The sequence below is a fragment of the Cololabis saira genome, chromosome 22 (genome assembly GCF_033807715.1).
Source record: "Cololabis saira isolate AMF1-May2022 chromosome 22, fColSai1.1, whole genome shotgun sequence".
In the NCBI taxonomy this organism is placed as follows: domain Eukaryota; kingdom Metazoa; phylum Chordata; class Actinopteri; order Beloniformes; family Belonidae; genus Cololabis; species Cololabis saira.
Genome location: NC_084608.1, coordinates 786768 through 803383, shown reverse-complemented (window position 1 = coordinate 803383; position 16616 = coordinate 786768).

Sequence of the window (16616 nt, the reverse complement as noted above, 5' to 3'; positions counted from 1 at the left end):
AACAGCAGCCTACTGCTCCTAGTTTGATTAGTATGGAAGCCCATTTGAAAGAAAGTCGAAATTGTGAGATAGAAAGTCATAATTATGAGATAGAAAGTCAAAATTATGAGATAAAAAGTCATAATTATGAGATAGAAAGTCATAATTATGAGATAGAAAGTCAAAATTATGAGATAAAAAGTCGAAATTATGAGATAGAAAGTCATAATTATGTGATAAAAAGTCATAATTATGAGATAAAAAGTCATAATTATGAGATAGAAAGTCGAAATTATGAGATAAAAAGTCGAAATTATGAGATAGAAAGTCATAATTATGAGATAGAAAGTCGAAATTATGAGATAGAAAGTGCGCTCCAGTGGCGCTGTCTTCAAAAATCCCCTCGTCACCTGGCTGCTGGCTTAACCAATTGATGGTAAATTACCTAAAGGTGCCTACATCTGTCTCCACATCTCCACTCTAATCAACAGTAGTTGGTAAGTGTTATGACGGCAATAATATCCTACTAATTATACATGTAACATCGTACCATGACCTAGAGAATGTTGAAAAGCCATGCGGATATTGTACAATGTGCACCGAGTTGTCCTCTGTCTCTCATACCAATTAGTCTCTGAGTAAAAAGACCCTTGTATGGTTAGGTAGAGTCTAGAACTACGTAGGTCTGCATGTCTGTAGACTCTACAGTACAGACATGCGCTTCATTAAGCCTGAATTACGGTTGTGCGTTAAATCGACGCAGAGCCTACGGCGTAGGGTACGCAGCGACGCACACCGTACGTTGCGTGTCGCCGCGTACCCTACCGTAGGCTCTGCGTTGGCGTTACGCGGAACCAGTGCTTTAAGTGGGCCGGTACGCAGCGGTACGGAGTACCCCCCACTTCTCATTAGCCTCTGGCGTACCGGGACTTTTTACGGCGTACCAGGACTTCTCATGAGCTCACAGTACTCTGTTCTCTCCTTGCGATTTGGCTACAGTGGCGTCGCAACGCGACTGCCCCCCGTGAGACGTTCACTCGTAAAGCCTGATTTATGGTTCCGCGCTAAATCGCCGCAGGCCCTACGCCGTATGGTACGCGGCGACACGCAACGTACGTGCGCATCGCCGCGTACCATACGGCGTAGGTTCTATGTTGGTGTACCGCGGAACCATAAATCAGTTTACGGAGGTCCCGGGAGTCGAGAGTGTGCCAGAAAGCAATACAAAGAACGCAAAGAAGAAGATATTTTAATCTTTCTTTAAAAGTGGAGAGGAGGAGAAGTATTCAAGGATTTGGGGAATACAAAGAGCTGAGGGCGGGGATCCCGGACACCAGCAGCTCTGAAGCCTCTGCTGAAAGCTGTCCATCAAAATCAAAATCACCCCCCGCCCACCCCTCCAGAAGTAAAAACGGTCAAAATCATCCCCCCTGAAATAAAAATGAATGTGGTTTTACTGCTATTTCAGCATTTAGATTCATCACCAGAAAAATAACTTATTTGACAATTTTCATCTGTTTCAAGTAAATTTTCACTTGAAATAAGTAGAAAAATCTTCCATTGCTTCTTATTACAAGCAAAAAAATCTTGTTCACTGGCAGATTTTTCTACTTATTTTAAGTGAGAATCTACTTGAAACAAGTGAAAATTGATGTTTTTTCCAGTGACGAGTCTTGTTTTAAGTCTAATGAGATTTGTTTTTACTAAAATGAGACATTTTAACTAGAAATAAGACAAATATTCTTGTTAAGATTTTGAGTTTTTGCAGTGATCCATTTTACTTATCATGTGAAGGACAGAGTCATATTGATAAGTTCAGAAAAGTGTTTTTTAGGGCCCGAGCACCTTCAGTGCGAAGGCCCTATTGTATCTGTAGGAATTCTTCGCGTTATTATTAGGGCCCGAGCACTTGCAGTGCGAAGGCCCTATTATATTTGCAGGAATTTTTATTATTATTAGGGCCCGAGCACTTGCAGTGCGAAGGCCCTATTGTATCTGTAGGAATTGTTTTTCTTTCTTCTTCTGACGAAAGGAGGGCCTTTTTGCCCCCCTAAACGTCCCCAAAAAGTCACCAAATTTTGCACGCAAGTCAGGCCTGGCGAAAAATTTGATATTTAATGGTTTGCATTAATGGGCGTGGCAAAATGGCTCAACAGCGCCACCTAGAAAACTTTGTGCCTCAAGCCCCACGATACGGTTTGACGTACATGCACGAAAATCGGTACACACCTGTATCATGGCGCAACTGAAAGAAAAGTCTCTTGGCGTCATGCCCGAAACCAAACAGGAAGTCGGCCATTTTGAATTAGTCGTGTCATTTTGGCGAAATGTATGCCATTCCTTCGAAAGTTAATTCAGCCCGAACCGTAACTTGCACCCAGGTGTGTTATACATCAAAATGTGCTTCTCCATCCTCCGACAACACGCATTACTTTTCTCTTTCAAAAGCGTTACCGTGGCGACGCTAGACGCCAAAAAGCACGCCCACCCTTCATCTGATTGGTTCGACAGAAAAAACTTTGAGCCTCAAGCCCCATAATACGGTTTGACGTACATGAACGAAAATCGGTACACACCTGTATCATGTCACAACTTAAAGAAAAGTCTCTTGGCGCCATGGCCTAAACCGAACAGGAAGTCGGCCATTTTGAACATTCTGAATTAATCGCGTAATTTTGGAGCAATATATGCCATTCCTTCGAGAGTTAATTCAGCCCGAACCGTATCGTGAACCCAGATGTGTTATACATCAAAATGTGCGTCTCCATCCTGCGACTACACGCATTACTTTTCTCTTTCAAAAGTGTTACCGTGGCGACGCTAGACGCCAACAAGCGCACCCTCCCTTCATCTGATTGGTCCATATTTGATAGTTCCCCAAAAGGCACCAAATTTGGCATGCAAGCCAGGCCTGGCGATAAATTTGATATTTCATGGTTTGCATTAATGGGCGTGGCAAAATGGCTCAACAGCGCCCCCCGGAAAACTTTGTGCCTCAAGCCCCACAATACGGTTTGACGTACATGCACGAAAATCGCTACACACCTGTATCATGGCACAACTTAAAGAAAAGTCTCTTGGAGCCATGGCCGAAACCGAACAGGATGTCGGCCATTTTGAATACATTGTGTCATTTTGGCGAAATTTATGCCATTCCTTCGGCAGTTAATTCAGCCCGAACCGTAACGTGCCCCCAGGTGTGTTATACATCAAAATGTGCGTCTACATCCTGCGACACCACGCATTACTTTTCTCTTTCAAAAGCGTTACCGTGGCGACGCTAGACGCCAAAAGGCGCGCCCCCCCTTCATGTGATTGGTCCATATTTGATAGTTCTCCAAAAGTCACCAAATTTTGCATGCAAGCCAGGCCTGGCGATAAATTTGATATTTCATGGTTTGCAATTAATGGGCGTGGCTAACGGTTCAACAGCGCCCCCTAGAATACTTTTCTCTGCCATAACTTTTGAATGGTTTGACATAGAGAGTAGTGGGTGGTGTCATCAGATTCTGTATGGAGTCCTTGACCTTCATTGGCCTGAACTAGCCCCGCCCCTTCTTCTGATTGGTTGTCCCTTTTTTCTGCTATAACTTTTGAATGGTTTGACGTAGGAAGTCGTGGGTGCTGTCATTTCTGATATGCTTATGGGGGGCGGTGGACGTGAGTGCGAGGGCCCGTTCATCGCTGCTTGCAGCTTTAATTATTATTATTTTTTTTTTTCTTCTGACAAAGTGATGGCCTTTTTGCCCCCCTTAACATGCCCAAAAAGTCACCAAATTTTGCACCCAAGTCAGGCCTGGCGAAAAATTTGATATTTAATGGTTTGCATTAATGGGCGTGGTAAAATGGCTCAACAGCGCCCCCTTGAAAACTTTGTGCCTCAAGCCCCACGATACGGTTTGACGTACATGCACGAAAATCAGTACACACCTGTATCATGTCGCAACTTAAAGAAAAGTCTCTTGTAGTCATGCCCGAAACCGAAGAGGATGACGGCCATTTTGAATTGGTCGTGTCATTTTGGCGAAATTTACGCCATTCCTTCGGCAGTTAATACGGCCCGAACCATAACGAGCCCCCAAGTGTGTTATACATCAAAATGTGCGTCTCCATCCTCCGACACCACGCATTACTTTTCTCTCTCAAAAGCGTTACCGTGGCGACGCTAGATGCCAAAAAGCGCGCCCACCCTTCATCTGGTTGGTTCAGACAGAAAAAACTTTGCGCCTCAAGCCCCATAATACGCTTTGACGTACATGAACGAAAATCGGTACACTTATTTATCATGTCTTTACTTAAAGAAAAGTCTCTTGGTGCCATGGCCGAAACCGAACAGGAAGTCGGCCATTTTGAACATTCTTAATTAATCGCGTAATTTTGGAGCAATATATGCCATTCCTTCGAGAATTAATACGGCCCGAACCGTAACGAGCACCCAGATGTGTTATACATCAAAATGTGCGTCTCCATCCTGCGACTACGCGCATTACTTTTCTCTTTCAAAAGTGTTACCGTGGCGACGCTAGACGCCAACAAGCGCACCCCCCTTCATCTGATTGGTCCATATTTGATAGTTCCACAAAAGGCACTAAATTTTGCATGCAAGCCAGGCATGGCGATAAATTTGATATTTCATGGTTTGGATTAATGGGCGTGGCAAAATGGCTCAACAGCGCCCCCCGGAAAACTTTGTGCCTCAAGCCCCACAATACGGTTTGACGTACATGCACGAAAATCGCTACACACCTGTATCATGGCACAACTTAAAGAAAAGTCTCTTGGAGCCATGGCCGAAACCGAACAGGAAGTCGGCCATTTTGAAATCTGATTGGTCCATATTTGATAGTTCTCCAAAAGTCACCAAATTTTGCATGCAAGACAGACTTGGCGATAAATTTGATATTTCATGGTTTGCATGAATGGGCGTGGCCTTACGGCTCAACAGCGCCCCCTAGAATACTTTTCTCTGCCATAACTTTTGAATGGTTTGACATAGGAAGTTGTGGGTGGTGTCATGGGATTCTGTAATGAGTCCTTAAGCTTCGTTGGCCTTAATTAGCCCCGCCCCTTCTTCTGATTGGTTGTCCCGATTTTCTGCTATAACTTTGGAATGGTTTGACATAGAGAGTCGTGGGTGGTGTCATCAGATTATGTATGGAGTCCTTGACCTTCATTGGCCTGAATTAGCCCCGCCCCTTCTTGTCATTGGTTGTCCCTTTTTTCTGAAATAACATTTCAATTGTTTGACATAGGAAGTCGTGGGTGGTGTCATGGGACTCTGCAATGAGTCCTTAAGCTTAGTTGGCCTTAATTAGCCCCGCCCCTTCTTCTGATTGGTTGTCCCGATTTTCTGCTATAACTTTGGAATGGTTTGACATAGAGAGTCGTGGGTGGGGTCATCAGATTCTTTATGGAGTCCTTGACCTTCATTGGCCTGAAATAGCCCCGCCCCTTCTTCTGATTGGTTGTCCCTTTTTTCTGCTATAACTTTTGAATGGTTTGACATAGGAAGTCGTGGGTGGTGTCATTTCTGATATGCTTATGGGGGGCGGTGGCCGAGAGTGCGAGGGCCCGTTCATCGCTGCTTGCAGCTTTAATTTATTGTTTTTTTTTTTTGTTTTTTTTTTACCTTGTCTGCACACATATTATTGATTGATACCATGACGGTAGAAACCAAAAGTGTATATATGTGCATTGTTACTATATTTAATATATATACATATATATACGCACACATATGCGTACACATACATAAATATACACATACAAACCCATTGTTTTTTTTTTGTTTTTTTTTGGGGGGGGGGAACACACGGAGACACACGTCAAGCACTGGAAATCTGCAACAAAAAAACCACAAACAAAGCACGAAACCGGCACGGAGCCAACCAAAACAATAACAGCAATCGACCTAAATCTTGAGATCTGATCGCAGTCTGAGCTAAGCTATCGCTACCGCTACCTAAACCCAAAAACTAGAGAGCCAGCATGCAGGTGAACAAGCCAGTGTGTATGTCTATGTGTGTGTGTGTGTATGTATATGATCATGCGTGTGTGTGTGTGTGTGTGTGTGTGTGTGTGTGTGTGTGTGTGTGTGTGTGTGTGTAAGCATGTGACTAAGTGACTATATGTGTGTATGTGTGTGTGTGTATGTATATGATCATGCGTGTGTGTGTGTGTGTGTGTGTGTGTGTGTGTGTGTGTGTGTGTGTGTGTGTGTGTGTGTGTGTGTGTGTGTGTGTGTGTAAGCATGTGACTAAGTGACTATATGTGTGTATGTGTGTGTATGTGTGTGTGTGTGTGTGTGTGTGTGTGTGTGTGTGTAATAAACCAAACAAAGCTCCACCTGAAGTGTATCTATAGTGGGGGAGGGGGGGGAGCAACCCCTGCCACCCGCGACACGGAAGAGCCCGGAACCCAGGCCACCGGCAACCCCACAGAGGGGAGAAGTAGGAGGGAGGCAACCCACCGCCTGCGAAGCCCCACCCCCCCGGCGGGAAGAAGCAGCCAGGGATCCTGCGGCGGCGGACCGCGACCCAGGCAATCCCCGGCCACCCGGTCCGGGCCGGACACGCGGCCAGGAGGCCCTCACCCTTCAGGCCAACGACCCCCACCCGGCAGAGGGCCAGCCTGCCCGGAGAGACAGAGCCGCCCTGGCCGCCGACGCGGGCAGGCGCACCCGTCCCCCACGAAAGTGGCCCTCCAAGACCAGAGGGGCGCCCCGCCGCAGAGGCAGCGGGGGGGACCGGAGACGGGCCCGGAGAGAGGGAACCCCCCAACAAGGCGACACCCGTGCAGGCCCGACAACGGAGGGCCCCAGACCCAGGCATCCCATTCATTCATCCATTCACCTATCCGATACCTATACTAATAATAATATAATATACTATACATAATAATAATACTAATAATAATAATAATAATACTACTAATAATAATAATAACCATCTTTGTATAATATAATATTAATAAATTATTAAGTTTTGATGTCCTGCCAATGGAGGCTCAAATCCTCCATGGCAGGACCCTTCCATACCGCATTCTCACCGACACAGACATACAATCACGCACCGTTTCCCCCTCCCCGGGGGGGTCCAGCACCGCCAGAAGGCACCCCAGGCTGCACGGCGGGCCCCGGGTAACCCGACCCACCTGTCCCAGGCCGGTGAGGGAACGCGGGTGATGTGGGACCCCCTCCCGCCCCTGGTGTTGAGTGCGTGTGATTAATGCCATAAAAACAGGGAGGGGGGAGGGCCAAGTATCGATTGACACCGACCCCCCCCCCTCCCGAACTACGTGTCCTTGTCAAATGTATTTATTAAGTGTTGAATGTGCAGTGTCTATTTTGCTGTTAAAACCGTGAGGCGGGGAGTGCCGGGCCACGCGGGACGGTGCCCCCCACGACCCGGACCCCCCGCCCTTCGCCTATGTGCGTATGAATCGTGTAGGGGGGGAAAGAGGGGGAGCGGAGGCCGAAGCCAGGAAGCAGGACCAGCAAAGCCGGCCCTGATAAGACACCCGCGTCCCCCCACCGGCCATCCAGTAGCCGGGCCAGGGCCCCACCGTACCTCCACGGGCGCCCTCGGCTTACTGGCTATGAAGTAGTACTGAAAATTAGGTAATTCTAAACCTCCATATTCTTTGGATTTTTGCAATGTCTTTAAACTAATACGTGGAGTTTTATTTTTCCACAGAAATTTTGATACATATGAGTCCAACGATTTAAACCAGGAAAGAGGGGGTTTGCATGGTATCATTGAGAAAAAATAATTTACTTTTGGTAAAACCATCATTTTAATGGTGGCTATTCTACCCATGAGCAAAATGGGGAGAGAGCTCCATCTGGAAAGATCATCTTCTATTTTCTTTATAAGCTGAACATGATTTAATTTTATTAACTCTGACAGCCTAGGGGAGATGTTTATGCCTAAATATCTAATGTTCCCTGATTGTAATTGAGTATTTGTTATATTCCTATTACTCCTTATTGTTGTGTTTTGATGTATTTGATGTAAGCCCAGTGGATATTTAAAGCTTACAGAAGGCTGCATTTAACTGCTGCTATGTCATTCCTGCAGTATTTCTGCAGGTGTTTTGGTCACTGCTATTATTTGTAATTATATTATTTGTATTCAGCACAAATTATCTGTCCCCAAAAGATAAAATCCACTATCCCCCCCCCTTTTTTTTTTTTTACAACTCGAGTACTGTCTGCCAGTGAATGTGAGCGTTTTCTTGTGTACACATAATTTGTTTGGAAAATTCAATAAAACAAATTTATTTTTAAAAATCAGGATAATGTCCTAGTATTTAAATATATCACTTAATCATCTGCTGTTACCCACCGCCTAATTTACCTGACATCAGTTGAATAAGGGGAGTACCGGCACTTATTTTTGTCCACTTAAAGCACTGCGCAGAACCATAAATCAGCCTTAATGCGGGCAGGAGTGTGTTAGCATATTAAAAAAACAATGAGTCTATAATTGTTCTCAAGCATATTTAGACTGTTCGATTCTAGCTCAACCAACTCTCCAGTGATTGGAAACACAATCCCAGTCACCAAAAAAATAAAAAATGATTCCGTATAGGCTAATTTAAACCAAGCACACTTTATGCATGAACATGCTCGTGGCATCCTATTGGGTTTTGTTTGTTTTTTAAAATAGCATTTTAAACGCATGCATTGTAGTTGCATACATTTTATTGTAAACTACAGTCATTACAGGTACTCAATCATCCAGTATTGAATTATTTTAAATATTGAAAGAAAAATACCATATAGTAAAATTAAGCGATGCCCCCTTTCTCCTCAGTTGAAGAATTTAGACTAGAACCTAGTTGAATGTTTTGTCTTATTTAAACATGAAATTGACTGTGAAGATGCTTGAATGCCAAAACTACAAACTAACATGATTTTGTAAAAATCAACTGTATAGATTTTATTTATCTAAGATCAATTTATGCTTTGATTTTTATTCAACAGAGGTGCAGATGTTTTTTGAGACTGTCACAAGATGGATGAGCTAAGTGACTACTTAAGGTCACGGCATGTGCCTGAGGAAGACATTCAGCGAATGGAACAGGAGAAGGTATTTAATCTAGAAAATATTTAATCTTAACGTTTGGAAGAGCTTTGTAAATATCTGGTGCTGTATATGCAGGTTGTTCTTTGTTATAATTGAATGCACTTGACCTAAGAATTCATGACATATTTCTTCATTTTAGATTGATTCCAGTGTTATACACCTCATGACAGATGACCAGCTAAGCGAGTATCTGCCATCCTATGGTGATCGACTGGCTGTTTTTGGATACTGCAGACTGAAGGAACAAGAACCCAGCAGTCGCAAATCAAAGATCTTTGAGCGACTTAAAGGAAAGCTCAGAAGAAACAAAGGTGATACTGTGTCTGAGAAAGAGCATCAAACCCTTCCAAAGAATGCTCAGAAGAATCAGAGAAAAATTGAGCTGGGATGGATGCATTTCAGAGAAGGAGAAGGAGAATTTGTGCAGGTTCGCACCAAAAAGGGTGGAGGAACCAGAAAAGACAGTGTCCCGAAGGACAGTATAAAACAGAACTTGATTGAAAAGGCTGTGCAGTTGTTTTTTCCTGGTGGAAAAAATGCAGAGGGGAGCCTCACTGATTTTGAAGTTGATTTAACTGACTTTCAGCAGAATTCATTAGAGCATCGTATCACAGTTGGGGAACTGTATGAAAAGACAAAGTTCTCTTGCATTTCTATTTAACAACCAAGAGACAAACTGCCAGTAATATAAATCTGGAGGCGGAGAATACTGTTGTAACTGCACAAGAAGGTGAAAATACATGTGACAGACCAGATATCTATCACCAGTCTCTGGACACTTCTGCAACAGATGCTGTGTTAAATACTTCAAATGTAATTTATGTTGGAAGCAGTACAGTAATTGCAAATGCAAGCAGTGAGAGTGTTTCCCTTCTTTACACCACAGTCGAGCCAAATGGTGCATCTAGTTTGCCAGAACATGAAACATTACTTCATGTGGATGCTTTAGATGAAAGTGGCATTGTAACTTTCCGCACAGAAAGGATCTCTGAGATGGAGTACTCCAGTCTTGATGATACCTTGCCTCCCGAACTGTCTTTTGAATCACCTTTGCCTCCTTTCATGGATATGTTGCAGGAACAAGCCAATCAGAGAGAAAGAGTGAAGAAAACTATTGTTCTTCATCGTGGACAGATTCTTAGAGAACTTATGGAAGTGTTTTCTGAGGAAAATATCATGGAGGATGACATTTCCTTTCGAGTTATTCTTCCTGATGGAAAGCTTGAAAAGGCTGTGGATGATGGAGGTGTTTTGAGGGATATACTGTCAGAATTTTGGAATGACTTTTATGAGCAGTGCACTATGGGAAATGGCTTCAAAGTGCCATACCTACGTCATGATTTTGGTAAAAAAGAATGGGAAAGTGTAGGCCGAATAATCACTTTTGGCTGGCAAAAAGAGAAGTATCTTCCTGTAAAACTTGCGCCTGTACTTCTGGAACAAGCTGTTTTGGGCTTTGTGGAGAGTGATCTTGTGGACAGCTTTTTCAAGTATGTGTCAGAGTCTGAGCGAGTGATCTTTGAATCTTGTCGTTCAGATTTTGAAGGTGTTGACCAAGAGGAATTGTTGGAAATCATGGATATTCACAACTGCCGGAGGCTTCCAACAGCAGATAACATTGAGCAAATCTTGAGGGAGCTTGCTCACCAAAAACTGATTCAAGAGCCTGCCTTTGTGATTAAACAGTGGAGCACATGCTCACACCTGTTAGATCAGAGCTGAAAGGGATTGCAGCAGTCTATGAAGAGCTACAACCAACATCACGAAAGATCATAAGATCAATTACTTACCCCAGTACCCAGAATGCACAGGAGAAACAAGTTGTCAAGTATGTAAGTACATACCTAAGAGAGTCAGACACCCAGCACCTCTCCTTTTTCCTCAGATTTTGCACTGGATCAGACTTGTTCACAGGAAAGAGCATCACTGTAAGCTTCACACAACTTGAGGGATTTCAGAGAAGACCTGTTGCTCATACATGTGGCTGTTACTTGGAGTTGCCAGTCAGTTATGACCACTACCCAGATTTTCGTCATGAAATGAACAAAGTCTTAGAAAGCAACGTATGGGTAATGGACATTGTCTAAGGTACAAAAATCTCAGCCAACAGAAAGTTCAGAAAGTCATTCCAGCACTTCAGCCCACAATACCTTCATTTAAACTGTAAGGTTGTCTTTTTTTTTTTTTGTAATCCGTTTCCCATCTTTTGTTTTGATAATAAAAAACGGAAAACTGATCGTTATCCATTATCTGTTTTCCGATTTCATTGATGTGTTTGAAAATCGAAATTGGGAATTAAAACAGTGGGTGGAAAACTCTTTTCTCTATTTCCTATTCATTTCGGGCGTATGTTAGAGTTCACGCAGCTTTTTTTTGGACACTGCAGCTAAACGGACTGTCACAACATCACTGCAGTGAAACACGAGTTTAATCTGTATTCTGTCTTCACTCCGTCATGAAACTGCAGTGATGTTGTTACAGTCCGTTCAGCTGCAGCGTCAAAAAAAAAGCTGCATGAACTCTAACATACGCCCGAAATGAATAGGAAATAGTGAAAAGAGTTTTCCACCCACTGTTTTAATTCCCAATTTCGATTTTCAAACACATCAATGAAATCAGAAAATGGATAACAATCCGTTTTCCATTTTTTATTTTCAAAACAAAAGATGGGAAACTGATTATTTTGGATTATTTCTCTGTTTTTATTTTTTCATTTCAAAGCCGATGGCCGCAAAGTACACGGACCAGTCCTTGTTACAATGTATGTATAGATGGGTTAGTATTAAAGGCTCCCTGTTGTAAGAAGTCAAAATGAAGTTAAAATGAAATCATATGCTGTTCTGTATGCTGTGATTGTTAACATTTGAAATAAATAATTCAGCTGACACATCTGTGGATTTTGCATTTTTATTCAACTATTACAAATAGTCATAAGGACAACAAAGTATTTTGTGTGTACATACTATCTTTTGTTAGAAAGAACTGAAAATATTTGGTACATCTTTGTGTCTAAAATAGCTACAATTATATTTGCATTCATCACAGATAAAAATGTATTACAATTTTGACAATTGCAATCAGTATGTACGTTTCAATTTGTCCTGGATTGGAAAAAACATTTCTGATGAAATGTGACACAGGCCCATGAAAGTTAATGAACTAGATCTAGTTCATTGTTTATCAGCTGTCTGAGTTTAATATACAGGTTAACTGTTTCAAACACATCAGTTGTTAATTTCAGATTATACTCTGTCATTAGGTCCACACAGATATGGAACACATCTTCATCACATGGGAAGTCCTTGAACACACACTCTTCAAGGCAGGTTTGAACCTTCTCCAGGTCCACGTGGTGCAAACAGTCTCTGCCTCCGTACAGTTGAGGGACTGCATGCAATATCGAGGGGTGTCCATGAGGTGATCGTGAGTTGTGGACTTGACGGACTCTGTGGTTGTTCCAAGTCAATACAACCTCATTAAGTTCTTCCTAGGAGGCAAATAATATTCAGAGTGTACAAAAATATAGGGAAGTAGGAGACATCTTGTTTGAAGATGTTAATATTTTTAAATGAATTGTATTTGCATATTCATTTTTAATGAGGAGGAAGGAGTGGATGCCATTTTAAGGATTTTAACATGATGATTATACTTTTTTGTGGAAAAACCAAATCAGACACAATATTGTTCAAAGCAGGATGTTTTTTTATGTCTTACATAATACATGTCTGGAGGGGATCTTTAAATGATGCCCACTTATTTGATACATAGCTACCCTGAATACCTGAACCCACATTATTGTTTTTGCCAACCACAAACAATTGATATATTATTCATTCTCTCTACAGAACACAGGCAATTTGTTTTTTTTTTTTGTTTTTTTTTTGCAAAATATTATTGTGCAATCCTATATCATAATGTGTCAATTACCTGTATTATTTGAAGAAAGCAAAATTGGATCAAGGACTTGTCCAAGAAGTTGTCTGAGAAGTAGCCATCTTCTCTCAGTTTGTCAAATAGGTCCATCCAAAACTGGACACACTCACTTCGCAAGATCAGCCACCATCGTTCAATCCGTTGGTTTCCAGTGCTTGGACCAAAGGTTACACCGTCTCTTTCAGCTTGGTTCTCAGAAAAATGCAAAAACCGCTGCATTTCAGCCATATGGCCATTTTCTGTTCCTAAATCCAGTCCAAGTCTGCCAGGACACCCACCAGCATTGATCACAGCTTCCACAAAGTAACCAGCAATGATCTTTGGGTCATTGTTTTTTTTGTAAGCTTCAAGCCATATCATCTTTCTGGAAAACCCATCAATGCATCCACTGATTGCAATTCCAAATGGCTTAAGTTTGTCGTAGCCATCAATGTGCCAAACATAGTTCGGGCCACAGCTGTGGTAAACACGCCTTCGGAGTCTGTTTCTTGTCCTCAGATCAACACCTCCACCATCCAATAACTGTAGCAATATTCGAACTGTTTCTCTGTCTGTGACAATTCCATGTAACCAACATTTCTGGTGCATCCATCTGTAACCATGGCACTGACCAGATGTTTCCAGTTGCTGTTCGATGAAGGTTGCCACCTCAGCTACATCGGTTTTATTCTTTCTACGCCAGAGCTGCTTCTTGCTTAAAATCCTTTCAAGGGTGCGTTTGCTTAGTACAATCCCATGTGAATCAGCAAGCAAATTAAGTATTTCATCTGTTGTAAAGCCACGTTTAAAGTAGTCCACAATGTACTCACAATTCATTTCTGTGTAAAATTGAATATGCTAAAGAGCTCCTACTTTGACCGTAGTATGAAAGTATATCATACTTATGACTTTTTATCTCATAATTATGAATTTTTATCTCATAATTTCGATTTTCTATCTCATAATTATGACTTTTTATCTCATAATTATGACTTTCTATCTCATAATTTCGACTTTTTATCTAAACACAGTGTTTCTGCGGGCGGGGGGCCCAGAACTGAAAAAAAAAAAAAAAAATTACTCTCATTAAATTATGGAATCATTTTTCAAAATGATTTTTTTTTTTTTTTTTTTTTTTTTTTTTTTTTCAAAATGCCTGCCTCTCACCTAAAATGAGCTGGGATAGGCTCCAGCAGACCCCCGTGACCCCGCAAGGGATAAAGCGGGTAAGATAATGGATGGATGGATGGATTTTTCAAAATGTTTCAAAATTTGCCTATTTGTGGAAAAAATATGTAGTATTTGAGTTACATAAAAGCTTGTTATTTGTTTTCTTCCTAATTTTTCTTGTGGTCAAGAACCCCCAACACAAAAATGGTTTGGCCGCTGATCAGAATTTGATGTTATCATTTAATTCAACCATTAGAATGGTAAAAATGTCCGGTCAGCACAAGTCCGGTGCTCAGAAAAGAAGAGAAGAAGAGAAGAAGAAAATAGAGGTCTCATAGATTCTCTACACAAATATTTTAAAAAGGGTGGTGACGGTGAAGCTGGAATTAATAAAGTCAGCGTAGAGCAAGGTAAGAAACATCCAACGTTTACCAACCTTGTAACTTAACCTAACTGGATAGCTCTAATGTTAACGTCCATTAGCTTGTATAAAAACCTGAAGAGCAGAGGGAAAGGAGAGGAAGAGGGAGAAGGAGAGATCCGGGCGCAGGGGGGCCCATCTTAGATTATTTTGTCCGGGGCCCAGGCAAGACTGTCAGATGGCCTGCTTCAACATACCAACAATGCTTTCAAAGACTTGAACATCTGGATGATTTCCGATAAAAAAGGCTTTCCCTCTGCTCTGATATGTCAATCAAACTGCCTAGACTGATGACATCATCAACTAGGGACACAGATTACCTGAACTAAACTATTGTTGTACAAAACCCAACAACTCTTTCTCTTTGGGTCCTGATGCATTCCATTTCCTTGGCCCAAATGTCCTGCTGCACAGATCGAATGATGACCTTTTTGCTCTGAATGAGATCCTCCACTGTGTATGGTCTTCCACAATGATGCCATCCCTTGCAGCTTCATGTAGAACCATTTGAGTTCTTCTTGAAGATGCATGCAATATGCCTAAGAGAAGATATTACATGATAGAGAGGCTTCCATGTTGAAAAGCATGTTCAAGTTGGCTGTCATGGGTTATGGAAGTCAGTACTGTCACTTGCCTTTAAATGTCTTTATCATGTTCTGGGTCCATGAGTTTAAAGAATCTGTCCTGGGATAAGTTTTATCTGGTTGAGATATAATCACAGGCCCTGTAAACCAGTTGGTGTCTTTCAGGGATGGACTTTGTGGCATGGTCTGCAGTATTGTATTCTGTAGACACATAACGACATTGTTGTGGCTGCATGATCCTCCTAATCCTCTGGATCCAATTGGTGACCTATACATATGATCTGCGCTTCTCATTATAAATGTAGCCCAAAACTACCTTTCTGTCTGTATAGAAGGTGACTCCATCAAACCTGATGTCAATCTCAGCTGTAAGGAGCTTCACCATGTCCACAGCCATCTCTCATGTGGACAACTCTTTTTGTTTGTTCTGGACGTGGAGCCAATTTTGCCTTGCCTAATACAAAGCCTGCGTGGCAGTTTCCTTCTAAATCTGAGTTCTCCGCACTAGGTATCTGTTGGAGTGACTCCTATATGGCCTTGGAATCTTCAGGTTCTGAAGCTCCTTGAGTGATTCACTCCACTTTTCCCATAGCTCTTTCTTGTCTGAAGGTAATAGAGCATCCTAATCAATCGTCTCAAGAGTTCTCTTAACATAGCCTTGCCTTGTATAGTGACAGGTGCTTCGAATCGGGTCATACAAGCTGTTTACTGTTGACAAAACACCCTGAAAAGTGAAAGGCTTCCTTACCTCTTCCACCTTGAATAGGAAAGTGTCTGTCTTCAAGTCCCAACAGAGTCCAAGAGTGCGCTGTATCGGCGCTGTATTGGCAAAGAGTTCCCTATGAGGACCAGATTCTTAAGGTCCCTGGCGGGATCCTCATTGGGAAATGCCTCCATAACCTAACCACAGGCTGTTTGAGGCTATTTTACGCAGCCTCAGGTTGGCGCAAGCCAGCATGCTCTGCATTCTTCTAAGCAAGTCCATATCAGCCTGTTGTTGGTAAGGACTTTAGAACATCATCAACATAAAAGTCTCTTTCAACGAACTGCCTTGCATCCTTGCCAAACTATCTCTCCCCCATCTTCAGCAGCTCATCTGAGACAGTGAATGGCAACTGCTGGTGACGGACAATTCCCGAAGACGTGCACTTTCATGCGATACTCTGTTGTATGTGATGGCAATGGACACCTTCTGAAAGTGGATTATTACGCCAAGAAGACTGTTGTTAAGGTCCAGGCCAGTCATGAGAACCTGATTCAGTGAGACTCTCTTGTGTTGCGCGCTAAAATCAAAGACAACTGGAATCTGGCCTGGTTTCCTTGGATGGTAGATCCCAAAGCTCGGGAAGAACCAGCATTTTTCATCTTTTTCAATTCAATTCAATTTTATTTATATAGCGTCTATTACAGCAGAAGTTGTCTCTAGGCGCTTTCCAGAGACTCAGAACATGACCCTCGAAC